Here is a 19,532-nt window from a genome sequence, read left to right on the forward strand (position 1 = left end):
TTATCGGCGACCGATTCAAAAATTGATTTGATTTTTATGCTAATTACTAATTATAGAATTTCATGGTAGGTTTAATTAAAATGCAATTTGGAATGATTAAATTAGAATGAATAATGTTAAATGAATTGAATCTAGGTTATTTACACTTTTGCCATTGAGTGGGCTCCCTCTAGATCATTGTTTTGTTCCTATTTCACATATGTTTGACAACCTTGGCCTCTATCTTCTTGGACAAACAGACAGAGAGAGAGAGAGAGAGAGAGAGAGAGAGAGAGAGAGAGAGAGAGAGAGAGAGAGAGAGAGAGAGAGAGAGAGAGAGAGAGAGTTGGAAGAAAAGTGAATTCAACAAGAGAATTGCTTGAATTTAGAAGTAATTGAAGAGGATTTGGAAGATTAGGCTTCCACGCTTGAAAATTCAAGACTTAAGGTAAGAATTCACCCTCTTAATTGTGAAATTAAGTTGTTTCATGCATGGTTCATGGAAAAATTGGAGACTAAAGTCAAGAAATAGCCTAAAGAGTAGAATTGAGAATCAATTCATGCATGCATGTCCATATCATGGAATTTTGAAGTTGTTTTCATGAAATTCTTACATGCATGCCCATATTATGGTTGTACTCTAGAATTCATCATGTTTTTTAATTCAATCTTGCTTTTGATCATGCTTTGGAGTTTTGGAGTTCATGAGAACTCATGCATGACATGTTCTTGTAAAGTTCATAAAGTTTTAATTGGAATTTGGTTCAATTGGCACACTTTTGGGCTTGAATTTTATGAAATGATCTTTAAAACACGTTGTGTTGTGAGTTTCTAAACGTTTTCCAGAAATCTGGCCCAAAAGGATGAGTTTTGGCATGTTTGATGCATGGTTTGAAGCTTAGGAGCAAATCCAGAAAACCTAGAATTTAGCTCCCTCGCTCGAGCGACCACCTTTGTTTTCAGACTTTCGCTCGAGTGACGGAACGCTGGCTCTAGCGTAAATTGCAAGCTCTCAGGTTTCTGCGTGTGCAGACGCATGCTCGAGCGACGAGACCTACACTCGAGCAAGGAGCTATGTCTCACGCTCGAGCGAGCATCGAGCAAGCATCAAACGACCACACACATTTGTCATGCCCGCTTGAGCGAAGAAAGCCACGCTCGAGCGAGACCCCTGTTTCAGTAAATTTTGGCTAAGTGTTTCAAATACATTTTTGCATCCTCATTCCATCCTAGGCATTCTTAGGTCATGATTAAGACTCTATAATGAGGTTAAAGGCTAGAAACACACTAAGAGCCATGAATTAAGTAACGTTTAGTCCGAGTGTGGGAATTCAACATATGTATCTATCATGTTATGTAGGTCACGCGCCTTGAGATAAGTGAATTGCCCACTTTGTCACCTAATTGGAGCTACCAATTACCTATGAGTAATAACTCTGTAAAGTTATGTTTAACTTTAATTATTTTCTGATGATATGAGGTGATGAGTTTCTGAAATGCTATGTTTGTATGAATGAATGATTGTCCAATTTTTGTTGAAACATAATTGTTGTATCCTTAGCAGAGGCCCTCGCCCAACGGACATAATACTGTGGCTTATGGTCATGAGGCCCTCGCCCGGGGGAAATAATACCATGACCGATGTATGAGATAAGTTACCCAGTACCGGAGGTTCCTTTATGGAACTTGATATGCTTGACCAAAAAGACATGTTTAAGTAAATGGAAGTACCACAAATGATTGAATAAGGACAAGACTATGATTCTATTTCACTATCTGTTTATGATCCTGATTTGTTATGAGACAAGTTATGGATATAATTCATTAAAGCCTTTACTTTGTTATTATTCACTGGGCTGTCGCCCACTGTTTATATTATGTATGTAGGTGAGCAAGTTCGCCACCAGGCCTAGAATTGACGGCCTAAGTTTCAGTTTTGTCAGCCAACCATTGTGCCTCCCGAGGAGGTTCCGTTGAAGTCAAGTTTCATAGCTATTTGTGTAATCACGATAAGCTATGTTTATACTATGTTGTGTTTGGCCAAGATGTTTGGCAATGTATGTTGGGAAGTGATGTGTGAAGTTTATATCACTGTTATAAAAAGTTTTAAGTTAACCGTTCCATCTATGTCTGCACAGCTCTATGGATTATGCATGTCTTAATTATTTGCTTCCGCAGCCCCTGCTATGTACTATTATGCCAAGAGGCCTTTGGTAATCCAAGGATTACTGGCCGGTTACGATGCTAAACCTATGGGGGCGGGTTTGGGTCGTGACAGAGTGGTATCAGAGCACGAGTCATACCGCACGCACAAGTCCATATGAGCTTAGGATGTCCTAGTAAGAAGTAGGGGCATTTCATCTGTATGTCTAAGTGTGTTGTTTGAAAGTGAAAGCATAAATCCAAGTATAATCATGTGAATTTGAATAAAGTAGCAAGGACTATCTGCCTGTGTTTATAAAGTTTTGTTTACCTATAGCAAATGGACAATGCAAAAAGTGATGATACAGCGGGGTTCTCAGATGTCCGAATGAACAGAATGGAACAGATGCTTGCCACTTTAACTGAAGTAGTAACGCAACAACAGAGGCAACAACCTTTACCACCTTTACCCCCACCAGCTCAAGTTGAAATGGGCAACAGCGACATAATTAACATGACTCAGAAATTCATAAAGATGAAGTCGCCAACTTTCTTGGGTGGCATTGAACCACTAAAGGCAGAAACTTGGCTACTGGAGATGGAAAAACTATTTGAAGTGTTCCCCTGTACCGAGATTCATAAAGTTTTATTAGCCACCTACACTCTGAAAGATGAAGCTCGAAGATGGTGGTTACTAGTTTGGAATGGCAATGAGAATATGACATGGGCTCAATTCAATACAATTTTCTATGACAAGTACTTTTCCCAGTGCTTCTGAAACCGGAAGGTTTCAGAATTTCAGGAACTCAAACAAGGCAGAATGTCTGTAGCTGAGTATAAGCTAAGTTTACCGAGTTAGCCAGGTTTGCTCCTCACATGGTGGACACAGAGTACAAGAAGGCCCGCAAATTTGAGGGCGGACTGGATTTAGATATACTGGATCAGGTGGGAGTTCTGAACCTACCCACGTATGTGAATGTTTTGGATAGAGCACTGATGGCAGAGGCCATTCTGGCAGCAAAAAAACAAACTACAGTTCCATTAATTGAATGGAAAGGCAAAAGGGTTGGGTTTCATTTCCAGAAGAGCTTATCGTTTTTGAAGAAACAAAACACAGGATCCTCCAGTAATCCTAGTCAGAGTAATGGGTCCATACCAAACTGTCCGGAATGTGGCAACAGACATAGGGGAGTATGCCAACGTGCATCTGGTGCCTGTTACCAGTGTGGCAAGGTTGGCCATATGATGAAAGATTGTTCGTTGGGATCCGGGAATACCAGTTACCCCACAGCCAGTTCAGCAGGGTCTGTTTCAGTGGCCAAATCAAACTTCAGAACTAATGCTAGGGGCAACAACGGGAATGAAGCGTTAAGACAAGGGAGAGTATTCGCCTTAGTGCCTGGAGATGTGCAAAACATCGAGTCAGTAGTGTCAGGTATCATTTCTATCTGTACTCAAAATGCATATGTGCTGATTGACTTCGGTTCTACACATTCATTTGTATCGCATGCTTTTTCTCGAAAATTAACTAGACCATTAGAACCTATGAACTGTGTGTTATCTGTAACTACACCGTCTGGGGGCCCTATGATGTGTGCTCATGTTTATCCGGCATGTGATTTATAATTGGAGAAATGACGTTGTATGTTGATTTATTACCCTTGAACATCGACATGCCTGAGCTTACGTATTGTGCCACCATTGATTGTGTGAATAAATTTGTTGTATCTCGTCCACCCGGTATGCCTGAGCTTACTTTCACTGGAAATGGGGTAGTTCCACCACCATACTTGATTTCGTTTATGAAAGCCAGAAACCTGTTAAGAAAGGGGTGTCAGTAGGGGTGGGCAACGGTTTATCCGAACCGCTCAAACCGCCCAATCCGCCCAACCCGCATATAAGTGGGCGGTTTCGCAAACATAACGCGGGCGGATGCGGTTTGAAATATGACAAATTTGCGGGTTGCGGGCGGGTCGCAGTTTAAACCCGCAAACCGCAAAAACCGCCCGCACTTTAATTATTATTATTATTTTTTTTTTATATACCAACTTTGTAGCTTTTACAGGAGCACCATTATATTCTCTATGACACTAGGATCCTTATTTTTAAGTATTTCTCAACTTTCTTAATGCCGTAGAATTATCAAGTCCTAAACTTGGTTTCTTATATGATTTTCATTGGTGATTCATCTACTTTTTCCTAATAAAATTTTTCTTCTAATGGTCGATAGAACTTATAGTTTGATTATTGATTACTGAACTGGCAATTCTAATTGAGTACAACCTTTAATGCATTGATATACATTTTTTTCATAGCGAAAATGCTAGTGTAGGGTCTCTTTGTTTTGGGTACTTTAATTTAATGCATTGATATTCAATTTTTATTTGTAAACTCATCAAAAAATTGTTATCACAAATATATAAAAAGAATCTGATGCCTAAATTCGCTGGAAAAAAAAAAAACTCGAAAATTAATTTTTAAAGAAAAAAGTGTAAACCGCAAACCGCCCGCAACCGCCCGCACATTTGCAAATCCTATCCGCACAAACCGCAAACCGCACTGCGGGCGGTTGCGGGTTGACTTTTTCCCAAACCGTATAGATGCGGGCGGGTCAAAACCGAACCGCAAACCGCACAAAACCGATCCGCGAACACCCCTAGGTGTCAGGGTTATTTGTGTAGTGTGTTGACTGTATCTTCGGATAGTGCTAGTGTGGAAACTGTTCCCGTGGTTTGCGATTTTCCTGATGTGTTTCCTAATGATCTACCTAGGGACTTGATCGATAGAGAGATAGAGTTTACCATTGATGTAATACCTGGAACACAACCCATCTCCAAGACTCCATATAGGATGTTGACTTCTGAATTGAAAGAATTAAAAGTCCAACTACAAGAACTCTTAAACAAGAAATTCATTCGCCTAAGTACCTCACCTTGGGGTGCTCTAGTGTTATTTGTCAAAAAGAAGACGGATCTTTGAGACTATGTATTGACTATCGGGAATTGAACAAGGTGACCATTAAGAACAAATACCATTGCCCCGAATAGACGATTTGTTTGACCAGCTCCAAGGAGCCCAAGTGTTCTCTAAAATTGATCTTAGGTCTAGGTACCATCAGTTAAAGGTCAAAGCAGAAAATGTAGAGAAAACTGCATTCAGAACTAGATATGGACACTATGAATTTTTGGTAATGCCTTTTGGGGTAACAAATGCACCAGCAGCTTTTAAGGATCTAATGAATAAAGTCTTCAAACAATATCTTGATGAGTTTATCGTTGTGTTTATTGATGACATTTTGATTTATTCTGAAGACAGGGAAGAACACGAGAATCATCTGAGAACTACCTTGCAGATCCTGAGAGAAAAGAAATTATATGCTAAATTGTTCAAGTGAGAGTTCTGGCTTGACAGCGTAGCCTTTTTGGGGCATGTAATCAACAAGGATGGTGTCTCTATTGACCCTTAGAAAATCGAAGCTATTGTGGACTGGCCTAGACCGACAAATGTAATAGAGGTTAGAAGTTTTCTGGGATTGGCTGGTTATTATAGAAGATTTGTGAAAGACTTCTCAAAGCTTGAAATGCCACTAACACAATTAACACAGAAGAATGTACAATTTGATTAGAATAGTCAGCGCGAATAAGCCTTTCAAGAATTGAAAACCAGATTAGTAACTGCACCGATTCTCAACCTACCCTCAGGTACGGATGGATTTACTATTTTTAGTGATGGTTCTTATAAGGGTTTGGGATGTGTATTAATGCAGAATGGTAAAGTTATTGCATATGCTTCTCGACAACTGAGGCCACACGAAAAGAATTACCCAACTCATGACTTGGAACTTGCCGCAGTGGTATTTGCATTGAAAATTTGGCGCCACTACTTATATGGGGCAACATGTGAGGTGTATACAGATCACAAGAGCTTGAAATATTTCTTTACACAGAAAGAGTTGAACATGAGACAACGGAGATGGCTAGAATTGATAAAAGACTATGACTTGCAAATTTTGTACCATTCGGGGAAAGCTAACACCGTGAGAGAGAGATGGCAATGGTTAGGTTTTAGATCACGATCTAGACAATAGTGATATAATCAACTTAACTCAAAAATTCATGAAGATGAAGCCGCCAACTTTCGTGGGTGGTATTGAACTGTTGAAGGCAGAAACATGGCTACTTGAAATGGAAGAATTGTTTGAGGAATTTCAATGCTCCGAAGTGCAAAAATTTCTCTTGGCCACTTATACATTGAAAAATGAAGCCTGGAGATGGTAGCTACTGATCCGAACTAATAATGGGAGCATGACACGGGCACAGTTTAACGAGATCTTTTATAACAAGTATTTTCCCCAATGCTTCAGAGATCAGAAAGTGTCTGAATTTCAAGAACTTAAACAAGGCAGGATGTCAGTGGATGAGTATGAGGCCAGATTTACCGAATTGGCTCGATTTGCTCCACACATAGTGGATACTGACTACAAGAAGGCACGAAAATTTGAAGGCGGTTTGGATTTGGAGATACTAGATGGGGTGGGAGTTCTCAACCCACCCACGTACGTGAATGTGCTCGATAAGACATTAATGGCAGAAGCCATTTTGGTAGTAAAAAGGCAAACTAAGACACCAACAACTGAATGGCGAAGCGAAAGATCTGAATCCACTTTTTAGAAGGGTCGTTCGTTCTTTACGAACAAAAAGCAAAATACTGGATCTTCAAGCAATTTAAGCCAAAGTAGTGGGTCTAAGCCAACCTGTATAGAATGTGGAAGGAAGCATACAGACGTGTGCCATCGTGCGTAGGGCGCATGTTTTTGATGTGGCAAGACCAGTCATATGATGAGAGACTACCCAATGAGGTTCGATAATGCAAATCATCCAACAACAAGTTCAACCGAATTTGCTTCTGTAACAAGAACCAATACAAGGACAAATGCCAAGGGTAATACCGGGAATGAAACGCTAAGGCAAGGAAGGGTATTTGCACTAGTGCCTAGGGATGTAGAATACTAAGCCAGTGGTGTCAGGTATAATCCCTATCTGTGCTCAGAACGCCTATGTACTAATTGATTCTAGTTCTACACATTCGTTTGTATCGTGCGTTTTTTCTCGGAAATTAACTCAACCATTAGAACCTTTGAATTGCATGCTATCTGTGTCTACACCATCTGGAAGTTCTATGATGTGTGTGTATGCATATCTAGCATGTGATATTATGATTGGTGATATGATATTATATGTTGATCTACTACCCTTCAACACTGATCACTTTGATTGCATATTGGGTATGGATTGGTTGTCGAAATATTGTGCCACTATTGATTGTGTGAATACAACTGTCAAGTTTAAACCACCTGGTATGCCTGAGTTTGTGTTCATTGGGAGTAGAGTAGTTTCTCCACCATACTTGATTTCATTTATGAAAACTAGAAAATTGTTGAGAAAAGGTTGTCAGGGCTACTTGTGTAGTGTGTTGACTGAGTCTTCGGATAGTACTAGTGCGGACCCTATTCCTGTGGTTTATGATTTTCCTGACGTATTTCCTGATGACTTACCTGGGGAGTTAATCAATAGGGAAATTGAGTTCACCATTGATGTTGTACCCAAGACACAGTCAATTTCTAAAACTCCATATAGAATGTCCACCACTGAACAGAAGGAATGGTTATGTGACCTGGAAAAGAATGAAATTGAGATTGTGATATGAGAACAAAGCGGAATCTTAGCTGCTATTTCTGCACAACCTGCAATCATAGAAGAAATTAGAGAGAAACAACTTGAAGATGAGTTCTTGAAAAAGATTGTCGAAGAATTTGACTCAAAGCCGAGGCCGGGGTTTGTGTTTGAAAATAATGTGTTGAAATTTCAGAATAGACTATGTGTACCAGATTCCTCTGATTTAAGAAAGCGTGTTATGCTTGAAGCTCACAGCTCCAAATTTGCCATGCATCTGGGGAACACAAAGATGTATCATGACTTGAGACAGAACTTCTGGTGGCTTGGAATGAAGAAAAGCATTGTCAACTTTGTAGCTAAATGTTTGCACTGCTAACAAGTTAAAGTTGAACATCAACGACCCGCTGGATTACTTCAACCACTTCCAATGCCGGAATGGAAGTGGGAACATATTACTATGGATTTCGTTGTCGATCTGCTTTGTCTTTCTTGAGGTATGGATTCTATTTAGGTCATTGTTGATCGTTTAACTAAATCTGCTCACTTTTTACCTGTCAAATCTTTGTATAATGCAGATAAGTTGGCTAATTTGTATATTAATGAGATTGTGAAATTACATGGAGTTCTAGTGTCCATAGTATCTAACAGAGATCCCAAGTTTACTTCGAGATTCTGGCAGAGTTTGCAACAAGCTTTGGGGACTGAGCTAAGACTAAGCAATGCTTATCACCCACAGACAGATGCCTAATCGGAACGAACCATTCAAACAATAAAGGACATGTTACGGATGTGAGTGTTAGACTTTCAAGGTAATTGGCAAACTTACCTTCCTCTCGCCAAATTTGTGTATAACAATAGCTATCATTTTAGTATTGGGATGGCTCCATATGAAGCCCTATATGGAAGGAAATGTCGTTCTCCTATCTGTTGGGCTGAGGTAGGTGACAGACCATTATTGGGACCAAAACTGGTACAAGAAACAACTAAGAAAGTGAAACTGATTCAACAATGCATAAGAACTGCACAGAGCTGACAAAAGAGTTATGCAAATGTCCGGAGAAGAGATAGGAAGTATGAAGTTGGTGATCATGTGTTCGTAAAAGTGACTCCTATGAAAGAGCAAACCCGGTTTGGCATTATGGGCAAGTTGGTGCCAAGATATGTCGGGTCATATGAGATTCTCGAGAAGATTAATTCAGTAACATACCATGTAGCCTTACCTCCGGTGATAGAAAACATGCACAATGTCTTTCATATCTTTATGCTTCGGGATTATTTAAGAGATCCGTTACATGTGATTGAGCCGACTCATGTACTTCTAAAAGATGATTATACATACGAGAAGAGGCCGATGCAAATTGTGAACCGTCGAATCAAAAGATTGAGAAACAAGGAAATTCCGTTAGTGAAGGTTGATTGGCAAAATCATGGAGGAACTTATGCAACTTGGGAGGTAGAAGAAGACATGATAAGAAGATACCCAGAGTTATTTCCCTTGAATTCAATGTTCTTCCAGAATGAAGGTAATTTGAGTTTGGAGGACCAAACTCTTTAAGGGAGGAAGACTGTAATAACCCCGACCCACGACTGGTGCTAATTCATGCTTAAGTATGCCTAACAAGTAATTAAGAAGAAATCCTGAGTTAATTATATGTGCATTGTATTATTTTGTGTTTATATCTGTTTAACGTAAAAAGATCTGTTTATGTTTTTATTCGGTTTGTGAATTGAAGGTCTTATCGGCATCCAATTCAGAAATTGATTTGATTTATGTGCTATTTGGAATTTTTAGAATATTATGGTAGGTTTAATCAAGATTCGATTTGGAACGATTAAATTAGATTAAATCAATGCCCACTTAATTAGCCTAGCTAATCAAACATATAAATAGACCGCTCATAATTGAGAGAACTGATTTCCTACCATCATCTTGAGCAACCAATGGGTGAGAGAGGAGAAGAGGAAACTTGAGCTCAATTCAAGGAGGAAAAGAGAGATTTGCTAAGAGTGATCAAGAATTGGAAGGGATTAGTGATAATTTGTTGAGCCTAGCTAGAATCTAAGGGATTTGTGGATTCTAGGTAAGGAATCAAACTCTTAGTTGTGTAATTGAGTTAGATTTTACAAGAATTCAAGTGGATTAGATGAATTCATGTAAGGATTGAACTAGAATTGATGAAAGATAAGTCATCCCATACATGCATGCATATTTATAGCATTTTGAAGTTGTTTTCAAAGATTTTCTCCATGCATGTTGTAATTCTAGCATAAGTTGAAGAATTCATAACATTTCTCATCGATGGATCACATTTGATCATGTTTTAGAAGCCATAAACTCAAGTGAACACGTACATGTCATGTTCATACCATGTTTGTACATTTCAAGTTGAATTGTTGCATGTTTGACATACTTTTGGGCCTTGATTTCATGAAATAACCTTCAAACCATAATATTTTACAAGTTCCTAGATGTTCTCCAGAATTTTGGCCCAAGAAGATGAGTTTTGGGATATAGAATTTGGGCTTAGAGTTGGGAGTGCAATCTGGAAATTCTAGATTTTGCACTTCCGCTCGAGCAACCAGAAGTCAGCTCGAGCGTGAAATGCATGCTCTCAGAAGTTCATGTGTTTTTATAGATCACTCGAGTGACAAAAGTCACGCTTGAGCGAAAGTCTGAGTTTTACGCTCGAGCAGGGATTGAGCGTCCGTTGAGCTTAAAAACCAAGCAACCAGTACTTTTTCAAAGTTTGCAGACCACTCAAGCGAAGGAAATTGTGCTCGAATGGACCCTCACATTTTATATGTACGCTCGAGCAAGGAAAGCCACGCTTGAGGGTAGACCCTGCTTACAGTAAGTTTTGAAAAATGTTTTCAAGTACATTTTTGCATCCTTATTCCATCATAGGCATTCCTAGGCAAAGATCAAGACACTATGATGAGGACAAAGGCTAGAAACATATTAAGAATAAATGAAATAAGTTATGTACAATCCGAGCGTGTGTTCCAATGTATGTGTCTATCATGTTATATAGGTCACGTTCCTCAAGTTAAGTGAATTTCCTACTCTACTCGTCTATTTGGAGCCACCGGTTATTTGTGAGTAATAACTTAGTAAAGCTATGTGAAAACCCATATTTAAATTATTCTTAAAAGAAAATAAATAAATTAATTAATTAATTAATGTTATTCAGAATCTACCTAAAATATATAATAGTGTAAAAAAAAAAATTAGTTTTAAACTAACCCAATTCTATCACTAACAAATACCTTATTAAGAATAATAAGGTATTGATGTTCAATAATTATTGTTATAAATTATTAGTAAAAAAAAATTAAAAAAAAAAAGAAGAAGAGAGAATCAGATTCGGTAGCAGGATGTGCCACATGCTAATTTGCATGTAAGCTTGGTAAATTTCAGCACATCATGATTCTTGGGTTAGAGAGAATTGTAGTGGATAGCATAATGAGAAAAAGAAAAAGAGAGAGGGAGTGAGAGGGGAAAAGGCTCAACAGGATTACTATATAAGCACATGAAGGCTCAACAGGATTTCTATAGATACACATGCATGCCTTTGACGGGTGAGGAGAGTCTAGCAAAAAAAAAAAAAAAAATTAGTAGAAGGAAAAGAAGAGAGGAAGGTTAAGGAAGCAAAATTTTTTTACTATTTCGTCACCCATTTGAATCCTACTATTAAGTAAGAAAACCCTCTCAACCCTCTCATTTCTTTTTATTAGTGAAGTTTTCAGATTATGTCCTTGTGATTAAAATGACTACTCAAATAGAAATTTTATATATATGTGTAGGAATTTTGTGATGTGTATATCAAGTGTTTGAAGATGTTGATAGTCTTAAAATCATCTTATTATTGTAAAGAAATAAGCTTGCATGTGTAGTTTATACATTTAAAGAGAAGATTGAAAATAATTAATTTGTTTTGAATCTGTCAGAATGTTGCCCGAATTTTTGACAATTTTATACTTAAAATTTCGAGATAATTTCTTCTACGAAGTTGTTGATAATGATATCTAGTTTATCCAGGAATTTTGGAAACAATTTTTGAGCTTTCTACGAATTTATACAAAATTTTAACTAAATCTGAAACTGTGCTGAAAATATTCTGTTATGAATCTGCCAGAATGTTGCCCGAGTTTTTAGACAATTTTATACTCAAAATTTCGAGATGATTTCTTCTACAAAGTTGTTGATAATGATGTCTAGTTCATCCAAGAATTTTGGTAACAATTTTTGGGCTTTATACAAATTTATAAAAAATTTTAACTAAATCTGAAACTGTGTTGAAAATAATCTGTTTTGAATCTGCCAGAATGTTGCCCGAATTTTTAGAAACTTTTATACTCAGAATTTCAAGATAATTTCTTCTACAAAGTTGTTGATAATGATGTCTAATTTATCCAGGAATTTTGGAAACAATATTTGAGCTTTATATGAATTTATACAAATTTTTAACTAAATCCGAAACTGTGAGACAGATTTTACTATGTATTTGAAAATTTATTTAAAATTCTATACTAAGCCAAATCTGGTAATTTCTAACTAAAATATGAAATTTGAGAAGTCTAGTTTCATGATAAATTTTTAGATTATGGATTTGATCTATAAATTTAAACATGGAATTAATGTAAGGAAATGTGACGAATCTGTGTCATAAAAATTGCTGGAAATTTTACAGGATTATTTACACCTTCTTTTTCTGAAATTCTTTCTGAAAAGTGACCTAAACATCCCTATTGACTATTCTGTTCAATTGCACGAATTTTAGAATTGTGTAAATAATTTATTTATAATATTTAATACCTAAGTTACAATCTGAAATTTTCTGGACATGATAAATTCATCACTTCAATATTGTGTGGATCTAATCCATCAACTATTATAAATTAGTAATCCATGTATGGGTGTGTTTTGATTTATTTAATATTGTGCTAGTCTAATTTTGTAAATCAAAAATTTGTGCATGTGTATAATTATGGTTTATTTCTTGTGTCTAAGTTATTATGTTCATACAATGGCTTAAATTAATTGTCTATTAAATTTTGTACATTTAATTATTATTGTGTGACATGCATAATGTTTTATGTTGGAAGTTTTTTTTTAGTTGGTATAACATTATTGGTGATTGAGAATTAAATAATTTGTGTTTAATATATAAATTAACTGAAATGATTGATGGTATATATAAAGTTACTGAAAAAGGGTTATTACCGGGTATACAGGGTGAGCCCTGGTTTTTAATAAGTTTTAAGTAAATTGTGTCGCGAAACCCTAAGATGGCACGGGGCTTATTTGAACCCTTATCGGTATTTGGTTTTGGAATAAGGGTAGATGTGCGGGTGGCACGCAGGGAAGTTACGTACCCCTGGCAAACCGTTCCCTTGGGGCAGACCACGGATGTCACAGCTTGGGTATATAACTTCGGGCGTGGGCATCTTTGGTAGTTCTTGAATATTTGACCAAGGGGGGGGGTTTCCAAATTAACCGTGGCCATGACTTAGTGGTTGGTAAGCTAAACCTCTTTGGTGAGATTTCAAGGGTCACCTAAGTTATTAAAATTATTTGAATTATTTTAATTGTTGTAATTTATGTTTATGATTATATTATTATCTCGTGTTTATAATCTCATTATTTTTCTCAAAAAGAATGGTAGGTTGGTTATGTTTTCTTACTGTGTTGCAAAACTCGTGACATATATTTTGTTGCCTTGGCGTTTCATGCCAGATTATGTCGAAAGAGGGACTGAGGCTGAAATTAGAGCACCTGCTAATATCGAACCTTGGTTAACTTAGAGTCAAGATTTTATCAAAATAAAATCCTGTTATCTCTTGTAATAGTATTTAACAATATTGTGACGTTGTGTGTGAACTTGTAGTTTTATTTTGTTGTTGGACTTTGACTATGTAAGAATTTAAAACTTCCTAATTAGTAGTTAAAATTTTATCTAGCAAGTTATTGTTATTTAAATCTTATGAAGTTTCAAAAAAAAAAAAAATTGGGGCGTCTCAGTTTGGTATCAGAGCCTAGGTTTGAACCTTTGGGCCATGGGTAGTAATTCATTATTTTTACATTTAAGAAAACTTTACGTTAATTTGTAATTTTCGGTGACTTAACTAAGTTAGAACCTTTTAATTGTAGGATGCCAGGGTCATTAGACATTAACTCTAACGAGGAAAATTTGGTAGAAAACTATGACATAGAGTCTGACCCAAGTGAAGAAGTGGAGATGCCTATGGAAGACTATGAATCTGAGCCTGAGCTTGACCCTGAGCCTGAGCTTGACCCTGATCCTGAACTTGAGCTTGAACCTGAGTCTAAAGAAGTTGTACCAATATACAACCCCCTGGAGCTTATTGTGATTGAGTCAGACACTGAAGATGAGTCTATAGAAGGCAATACCGAGGATAGCACTAAAGATGTAGGAGCCACGTTTGAGGGTTGGGATGTGCGAAACGGGTTGCAGATTGGCTCTTTTGTATATGTTAGACTTTATCCCCTAGGAGGTTGTGCTTGGAAAGCTGAGAGTTGGGTGGGTACCTATATCGGACCTGTCTAGATTCTAAGACAAGAGACTCCCTAGGTATATCAATTAGGCCCCTTCCCGGATGGTTTCACCGATAGGGTGGGCGACCTTTTTGTCTTTTGGAGCCTTCAGTATATTATGCCCGACCCAAGCAGAATTGTGAGGAGAGATGGGTTAGTGGACTTCAGAGACTGGAGGACCTATCGGGAGGAGCCGGTGCAACTGCTAGGGCATTGTGTGTGCGAAACTGCTATCTTCGTGAGGGTGTTGTGGCAAGTCATGGGGCTTTTCCAAGCCACATGGGAGCCGGAAGCCCTTGTGTGGAGAGACTTTCCTTGGCTATTTTAAGAGGCCTTAAGGGAATTATAAACTAGGCTAGCCGATTGTTTTGTATGCTTACATGTAAAATTGCCTAGTTTAGAATTGTGAGTGTAGGAGTTAAGGGGCTATCTTTTGCCCGTAGTATGTTATTTAATCTTTTCCTTTGTGTTACTTGTATTTTGCTAATTGTAGCTTACCTAATCTAATTAATGAAGTTTCCTTTCTTTTTAACTATCCTTGCACATAAATATAATAATAAAAATAATGATAATAAATAAATGAACAGATCACGAATTACTAAAAAAAAAAAATCCCATCATGCAGAATGGCTGGATGAATAAGAAATAATAACAACGGTAATGGTGATGGAGTGTCTGATGGCGATGTCGCTTGAATTATACGTGCGATTGCTGATAGAGTAGGCAATATACCACCCCGAAACCAAGATAAAAACAAATCGGAAATGATAGCAAAATTTGAAAAGCTATGTCCCCACAAATTCCTTGGTGGATCAAACCGCCATGAAGCTGAAGCTTGGTTAAGACAAATTAAGAAGTTGCTAGAAACTTCCGACATCTGAAATGAACAAGATAGAGTGACCATGGCGGCATTTCAAATAGAAGGGGAATCAGATCATTGGTGAGAAATGATCAAAAGTACTCGACAAGTAGAGACATTAACTTGGAGACAGTTCGAAGATCTGTTCATGGAAAAGTATTTTCCTAACTCGCTAAGACAAGAAATGATTCAAGAGTTCCTCTAACAGAAACAAGGAAAGATGTCAGTCGCTCAATATGCGAACCGTTTTGAAGCTCTCTCACGGTACGCTTCAACCATAGTAGCAAATGAAGAGGATAAGGTTAGGCGATTTGAATGAGGTTTGGACACAGACATTAGAGGAAGATTGATCGCAGTGCAACTTTCCACCTATGCTCAAATGATGGATCGAGCTTTAATTGTGGAGCGAGAATTAGCAGATTCCGAATGCACTCGAAATCAACGATCAAGGAACAACAACCAACCACGCGGAGGAGGTCCAGTCCGCGACACCAGAAACCATCATGCACCAGCACCTTATGCTGGAGGGATGCAGCAGCAACAAAGGCAAAATCGAGAAAACCAGCAAGGAGGAAACTTTGTAAATGAGTGGAAAGGAAGATGTTTCAGATGTGGTCAACAGGGGCATCGTCGAAGTGAGTGTCCGTAAGGTGGAGAGTATTTTATGGATCAGCGAGGGGCATAACAATACAACAAATGCCAACCAGGGCAAGTTTCTAAGCCTACTCAAAATACTTAGACCAACAAGGGGCAGCCACAAGCCTCTAGGAATGCAAGCCGACCAAGAGCACAACCACAAGGAGCTGGAAATGGAAATAAACCAGAAGGGACTAACCAACAGGCAGTAGGGAGAATGTATGCTCTCCAAGAAGAAGAAGATGTTGATAACCCATCAGTAATTCAAGGTATGTTAGTCCTTATGAATTCTTGGGTTAAAGTATTGTTTGATTCTGGAGCTTCGCATTCTTTTATATCCACTGCATGTGTGACAAGTTTGGGTTTAGAGCCAGAGACGCTAGAGATAGCTATGAGTGTCGCTTCACCCTTAGGAGGCCAAACCCGAGTAAATCTAGTATGTAAATCTTGTGAGCTAGTAATCTCTGGTTCATATTTGATCTGTGATCTAAGAGTTATGGGTATGTCTGATTTTGACGTCATCCTAGGAATGGACTGGTTGTCAGTTCATCGAGCCATTATTGATTGTTACCATAAGACAGTGACAGCATCCTCCCTTAACGCCATGAAAGTTCGATTTAAAAGAGATAGACAAGATTCTCTGACTCCAACGTATCGCAAGTCACGATGGCATGATCAACTAACTGGATGGTTGGCAAGCTTAATTTTGGAAGACGAAAATCGAAAGGATCCGGGATTACCCCATGTGGTGTGCGAGTACGCTGACGTTTTTCCTGATGAATTCGGGATTACCCCCAAAACGAGACGTAGATTTCACGATTGAGCTTCAACCTGGGACTTCACCGATTTCAATAGCACCACATCGTATGGCGTCTGCTGAACTTCGACAATTGAAGGAGCAGTTGCAAGAACTATTGAATAAAAAGTTCATCAGACCAAGTATGTCTCCTTGGGGAGCGCCAGCATTATTCGTGAAGAAAAAGGATGGAACCTTAAGATTGTGCATCGATTATCGCCAACTAAATCGAGTCACCATTAAAAATCGATATCCCCTACCCAGAATTGATGACTTGTTTGATCAATTAAGAGGTTCAAAATGTTTCTCCAAAATTGACCTTAGGTCGGGATATCACCAATGTCACGCCCCAAACTCGCCCCCAAAAGTTTGGACGTGACCTATTCAGAAACGGACATTAACCTGATATATATATATAACATACGGGGCTTGAACGGAAGCATCAAATACAATAAAATAACAGAAAACAATCTCCATTGAGCTATCACTATTATACCAGGATCTCAAACATCATAATAGGTAATTAATATACAGAAACATGCTCCTGAGCCTCAGTTATATACACACACATATACAGACCCAGCCCTATGATTGGGCGTACAGCAAAAACATTGGAGCTAAGGAAGTTACATACATTCAACCTTGGACAGAAAATTAAAGTACGAGCCAATATCTTAACAAATTTCACAAAAATATAAGTGGCTTCATCTAGGGCTTGGATATACAGAGGTTGACAAAAGAGAACGGGCGTCATGGGTTAGGATTGACCTCCCGGTTGGTTAGCTACAGAAACAGACATAACACAGAGTGAGCCAAGCTCAGTGAATAATAGTACTTAAAAACAAGTCGATGCTCAATTCAAATTGTAATACATATCAATGCGTACGTAAATGCAGCGATCATGGGGTTAATCTGATTCTGTACTAATTTCGGAACGGCCTTAGGACCAGCTTTTAAACATAATGGCTTTAAGCCCTTGAACGGATTGGCATTAAGCCCTTTAACAGAATGGCATTGAGCCTTTCTCATGCATGTATGAACTCAAGCGGCATCTCGCACGGATTCTAGAGGTGACTCACATTGTAGTACTTAGTTCCGCGCAACACTTTGTTTCATACCAGTGAATACAGATTGGCAATAGGCCCAGATAACATCAGAGCAGGCTAGTTTCAGAATCTTACAAAGTTCCAGAGTCATATGAAAGTATTCGTATCCTTTCCATTATTCATACACATTCTTTGTATCATTCACATAGTTACATAATTAACATGCAATAACAGAATGCTAATGGTAATCATTAGCTGTAAATAAAGTGTGCTATGCCAGTACTACTACTCACAGTGTTGTGACGACGTGTTAGTTCCTCCCGGAGTGTGTCCTGCACACATTCATACTTGCAAATTAGTTCATTTCTCCTTGTTGAATTATTTCCTAAATCATTTCACTTCAAATGAATTTTTCAAACATCAGTAGGCATAAAATACAAATTCTAAAAATATCCGAGGGTTAAGCACGCAAAACGGAGCAAATTGTTTTTTTTAGCATGGGCTGCACGTGCAGCTGTGAGCCCCGCACGTGCTTTTTAGACAGTAGCCTCAGCACAAAATTGCACCATTTCCCGTACGTGTGGCCGTGACTCCCGCACATGCGGCGATTCTGCAAAATTTTGCCCGAAATTCTGCACAAACCCTCACTTGATATGCTTATGATAAGGTTCAAACTAAGCTAATTTAGTGTGTTATGCATCAAAAATGTAATCAAGATCACCATTTTTAATTACACATGCCCAGCCCATTCTTTTCATAATTAAATCATACTTGATCTCCATTACCCACTTAGACATATAGATCATCATCTAGGTGTGTAAATAACCCTACACAACAAATAAAATCAAGAGGGGAGGAACAATATCACAAGTTTGGGTCTACCACTACAACCACAACCACAATTAGACAAGAACATACATACATACTCTTGATTTCCATTATCCTCTCAGCTTGAATATTGTAGAGAACTCCTCAATCAATTGCCAAGAGGCTTAGCAAAATAAAGAATACATACCTTGAGTTTAAAATCTCAATAGATCCTCTTAATTCACCCAATCTTCTACTCTTGCTAGATTTCCCTTCTACCTCTCTAACTCTCCCCTTCCAAATTCCAATCAAGAGATACTTAGGTTGTTTCCATGTCCATGATCAAGGAAGCATACATATACATAATATAAAAGAAAAACAAAGTTGAATAGGATAAAAATCAATCGTTTAATCATCCTAAATTGAAATTTCATAGCAATGCTTATTAATACTTAAAAATTACGCTGATTTCAAATATAAAATCAATTTCGGATTATCAAGTCTCTAAGGCCCTCAATTTCTGATTCAAACATTCTAATCGTGACAGATACTATTCTTATTACACAGATATGTATCCATAATCATAGGTTTCACTCAATTAACCTTAGTTCCTCATAAAATTTCTCAGTAAGCATTTGAAAACACAGAGTAAGAGACTGACAATATATCGGAATCACATACGAGGGTCGGGTTATTACAACCAACTTTGTGTCAAAGGAGAAGATATACCCAAAACTACGTTTCGAACCCGTTATGGCCACTATGAGTTTGTGGTAATGCCATTTCGCTCTACGAATGCGCCTGGGGTATTCATGAGTTTAATGAACAAAATTTTTACACCCTATTTGGACCAATTTGTGGTAGTATTCATTGACGATATTTTGATATACTCACGATCGGAGGAAGACCACGAGCAACATCTGAGAACCTTTTTGCAAATTCTAAGAGAGAACCAATTGTATGCTAAAGCTAGCAAATGTGAATTTTGGTTGAAGGAAGTAAAATTCTTAGGTCATGTTGTGTCTGAATCAGGAAC

This window comes from Camellia sinensis, chromosome 15 (genome assembly GCF_055761805.1).
Source record: "Camellia sinensis isolate YWXY chromosome 15, ASM5576180v1, whole genome shotgun sequence".
Classification (NCBI taxonomy): domain Eukaryota; kingdom Viridiplantae; phylum Streptophyta; class Magnoliopsida; order Ericales; family Theaceae; genus Camellia; species Camellia sinensis.